Raw genomic sequence first — 5,400 nt, forward strand, 5'->3', positions numbered from 1 at the left:
AACCTCTAAGAATTTTGGTTGTTAACACATTTTTGTAGTTTTCACCACAAGAGCTAATTTTAGATAGATTTGCATGTGTATCTTAGACAAGCTAAGGTAGCTACTAGTTAACTATGTGAAGGCTACAAAGAGATAAGGAATTATGCTATTAGAATCCATATTTTGGGATTGAACAATAGTTTTGAAGTGTACTTTAGTTGGAGCATCTACATAATATTATCCTCATTATTTCTATAGATTATCATGTTATGTAAAGGTCCCTGTAGAAAAAAGTAATGGAAATAAAGATTGCAACCTAATTAGCATCATGTTAGGGTATAGATTTACATACAATTAGATTAGAATGCATTTTCAACTTTTATGTATGAAAGAAATCCAAACTAGGAAAATTGTATCTTTGAGGAATGTTGGCTATATAAATAGAAATGTAATATGTATTACAAGTCACTATTTTATGCAATAAAGTTTAAGGAATTTAGTGCTCCTATTCTCTCCTTGGTTAAGCCTAATTAAATTTGCATCATTATGTGTTTATTTATGTGAATGATGATAGAGCTAGTTATTTTATTGTGTATGAATTTGTGTACAATCATTATAATTATTGGAGTTGATCACAATTTTGTCATAAGTAGCTAATAATACCTTTGTTGAGACAAACTAGAGGAGAAATTTATACAACATGTTCATAGAAATTTGTCTTGTGTGTGTGTACATTAGGACTGGTTGCATGATTTAAAAAAAAAACCTATAGTCTTGAAAAGTTTCATTGAAGATGCATCAGGGAGGTTACAATTACACTTCTTTGCATTTGGTTGATTTTCCAACATTTTCCATCAAAGGTTTGATTCACAATGCATTATCATTGTGGCTTATATCTGTTTAAGTTTACTTTTCATGCAATTTCCTTATTTTCTTTTTACCCTATGCTCCTTTATGATTAATTTTCAAAATTTAGTTAAATAATTCATAATAATTGTACACTCGAAAGTGTCCCACTCTAAACCCTTCTATCCAAATGATTCCATGAGTTTGGAATGCTTGGATGCTAGCTTAGAGCTCCCTATCCATGGAGTGCAAGAGAGTGTATTTCAAGTTCAAGGGCTCTCAGATGAGCCTTAGAGATACTCTTCTTGCTAGTAAAACATGCAATGGGAGGTTCCAAAGACAAGATGCAAGAATGCAAATGTCCAAGGAGTTCCTCAAGAATGCAATGAAAATGAAAATTAAGCTAGAATGAGATGCAAAGTGGAGCTATGCTAAAACATGTATGAGAGTGTTACAATACCATTATTAAGCTATGTGAGATTAAGCTACATGTAAAAATGAAAGCTAAGCTAAGATGCTATGGTATGAGAGAATGTAGACAAGAAATAGAAGTTCTCCACAAAGCTCCAAAGAAACCTATTAGAAAACCTGCAGCATAACAATATTCAAATGAGGATTGGATTGAGGGGGAAAGCTCTCTCCCTTTTAAAGATGTATGGATGGTAGAGATCAAGATGAAGATGGTGGATGATCAACAGTGGAATTCAAAAAGAGGAGTGATCCATGTGCACACACAAGTTAACCAATAGAATATAAGTTGACTTGTCATATAAGACAAAAGTCACAAAGCCTTTTCTTTTAATTGCAAAATAGAAAAAGGACTTTATGGGTTAGAAGAATGGGGTCTTTTATTTAATTAAAATGGGACATGTTCTTTTAATCAAATAATGAACTTAGGATAGCATAGTCAAACTATAGGTTATAATCAAATAAATTGATTATTAGCAATTTGGCTTAGGTAAGTGATTAAATTAATTTAGCCAAAATGTTGAAAAGGGGGCTAATAGTCTAGATGACCATTTTTAGGTGATTAAATTTGCCCCTCTTTGACTAATGCATGATCGATCTGGGAACACATTATGTCAAAGAAAATCGAAGCCAAGTAGGCAATGATAGATATAGATGTCTAATTCCGAAGAGTGAAATGCAAAAATAGATAGCAAGTCCTGAATGCACAGCCTGATAGCAGTAGTACTGAACACTAGGAAGAGATGATGTAAGAATTCAAGAAGAATACTAACACTTAGAAAAGCAGATAGAGTGAGAGCAAGTGAGAAGATCAAACAAATGCTCCTAAGCAGTGATAGAGTATTTCTTCCCCCTCGGGATCGAAATTGAAATGAGGTAAGGGGATGCAAAAATTGGCTAGAAATGAGAGAATTAGAGTATAGCAATTTCCAAGATGATAGATAGATGATTAGAACCCAAGAATGACTATATAAAAAAATTGATAAGATGCCCCAATTTGACTAGAGTTGACCTTGAAGGATATAGCATAAAAATAAGGTTGAAATGAGTAGAAAGGTGATTTTAGACATGAAATAGTGAATTTAAGTAGATATGAAGTATAGAAATGATGAAGACATGAAGAAATGAAGATGCCCCAGTGATGATTCAGAGATTAGACCTCAAAAGGTCAGCTAACTACTCAGAAGAAAGTAGAATTTTAAAAGACAATTTTGACCATCAAGATGAACTCAAATTTGGATTTCGATCTCGAAAATGAATCTAGGACGTCAAAATTATTTAAGAGGTCAAAACTTTATATAATGTGATGGCAAGATAGAAAAGAGATGAAGCGAAAGATTAAGAAGGTGAAAAGACATGAACAAGAAGAAAGTAAAGAAATATATGAAAGAAGTTAGCTGATATGTCCATAAAAAGATGAAGAGAGAGCTCTCCCCATATGCAAGAATGTAAGACTAAGCTAGAAAATGAACCTAAAATGCAAGCTAATATGCAAAGTGGTTTACCAGCAAGAAGTGCATAACATTTAGACTCTTAATTTCATCATTGAGCATTTATTAGGGACATCATGAGATCATACAACCATCACTAGTATAACTATGAAGATATGAATATGATCGATATTAGATAGGTATGTGGAAATCCAATCTAAGCATCAGAGACATGTAAGTCAAGATAACTACACGATTAGATTCCCTAAGTTTAATTTAGCAAGATTACACCTGTATCAAGGCATAAGCGCCAGGATAAACCCTGAGTGTGGTCTTGCAAAATAGTCAAGGATGATACATTTGTAAGTCAACATGTTGAATAGGACCAGCATAAATGCTTACAACACTATAGAAAAAAAAAAAGTATACCCACAAGAAAAAATCAAGAAAATATGTCCCATGCCCCTAGTCTTCTAGTCAATGACATCCTCGAAAGACTATTAGGGAGGGAACACATGGCAAAGAAATCATCATAGACAGCACATAAAGTAGATAAAGATCAACATATCTCAGTCATTTAAGTGTTAAAGTGTGTGTGTGCAAGTCACTTGGCCATTTCTTCCAGACTTGATTCTGATAGTGAGAAATATTGCGACATCGGAGACCGTAGGTAAACTATCTGTAAAGTGTTGAAAAACACTTGATGTCAAAGTGGGGGAAGTGTTGAGAAACACTATTTTGTGAGTTGTAAAAGAAAACCTAATGCACAAGAATACCTCAATAGGCTAAGTAGCTATGCCCCCAAGATGAGGACAAGAAACAATTCCAAGCTAGGAAATGTGTAGCAAAGTGGATGATTGAGATTGATAGACATAGGTGCAAGGGTTTCAAGTAGCGCCTGTTTCTAGGTTTTCACTATTTTGACCAAAAAAAAAAAAAATTCTTTTTTTTTGAATTTTTTGAATTTGTAGAAAGAGCTCAAGCTTTTTGAATGTAGATAGTGGTCCTATAGGAAAGATAAGTCATGATAAGCCAAGACCATAGAAAGGTATGCTCAAAGATGTTGATAGGGTAATGAAAGAGAAATGGTAGTAGCAAGAATATATTGAGGATAAGAGTTCATGTATAGAAATTAAGTTTAAGCTTTAGGGGATTTCATGAGGGTAGTTGAAATATTGGACAAGATCAACATTGACAGACACCTTGAAGGGTATTGGAATGATGGAGGAATCATGGATGAAGTAGCTTGAGGTTTATATGTATGAGGTGGTAGAAGACATTTGGAAAAAAGTGGAGTGGAAGGCTTTCGAATATTTTTAGAAAGATTTTTGGAACAAGATGGAATGGAAGCCTTTGGAAGCTCGAATGTCAACTTTGAAGTATTTTCAATATTCAAGTCTTTTAAAAGAGACTTGGGAATCCACATATCTTTAGATTTTCCTCGTTCTTTGGGTGCTTGAGATTTGATTTCTTCAATAATGGATTTAGGAACCCACATTTGCTTTGATTTATCTTTTTTAATACTAGACCTTTGTAGTCTCTTTTGTGCATTCTCCTTCTTAGCATTCACATGTCGATTAGATGGGACATAGTGATCTTCATTTTTCAATGGATTCTTATGTTTATTCTTGCTTCCAAAGGACTTGGGATTTGTGGATGAATAAGGATGATATGACTAGTTTAGATGTATAGATGGGTGAAAATTCATCAAGGATGAGTGTCTTTGTTGATCTTGAGGTATTATAGGAGAGCTCGGGAATGAGCTAGGAGTGAATGTAGGAGATGGAGGAACATAAGGCCCCAATATGGATGGAAGGTTTGAATGCTTTAGCTTAGATGGATAAGGACCAAGGATAGATTTAGAAGATGCAAAGGGATAGTGGGAAGGGATATCAACATCTTTAGAATGAGCAACATGGTCAAAGCCATCAATAGATTCATGATTACCTTTGATAGGAACAACATTTTTAATAGTAGCACTTGAAGCTTGAGCACAATTTTGAAGTGGATATGGAGAAGTAGAACATGAGGGGATGCTTTGATCTTGACAAGTAGCCTTGGATAGCATATGAAGAGAACTTTTCTCATAATTTTCACTAAGCTCAAGGGAAATGGAAGTGGTATCTTCATCATACTTAGGAGGTGGGCAAGATATATGATATGGAGGGGAAAAATCTTGAAAGAGATGAAAGGGTGCTTGATCTTGATCTTTCTTGACATTTATAGCTTTTTCCTTTTGAGAGTCCTCTTGACATGGAGCCACTTCTAAGGACAAGGGAGAATGAAGAGAGAATGGAGTAGTGCTTGGATTAGGCATAGTAGTGCATGAAGGTTGAGGATGTTTAGGATTGGTAGCATGGAAAAGGTTTGCAGCCAAGTGAAGGTTAGCTTGAGTTTCTTTTAGAGGTAGCCCTTGAGGATACACATAGTCAATGTGGAAAGCATTAGGTTCCTTTTTTGATAGAGGCATGTTGGAAAGATTTGAAGTTTTGGGAGATGCATGAGTGTTGGAAGAAGTGGAAGATGTAATGGAGCCACTACTAGACATAGGTTCATCAACGTAATCTTGCTCAAGAGAAGTATCCTCAGCACATGAGTCACTAGAGGTTCCAAGATCAACAATCTCATCATCAATGAGATCTTGGATTTTATGTTTAAGCTCTATACAATCAAAAGT

The sequence above is a fragment of the Cupressus sempervirens genome, chromosome 9 (genome assembly GCF_028749045.1).
Source record: "Cupressus sempervirens isolate cs-2001-9-10 chromosome 9, ASM2874904v1, whole genome shotgun sequence".
Lineage (NCBI taxonomy): Eukaryota > Viridiplantae > Streptophyta > Pinopsida > Cupressales > Cupressaceae > Cupressus > Cupressus sempervirens.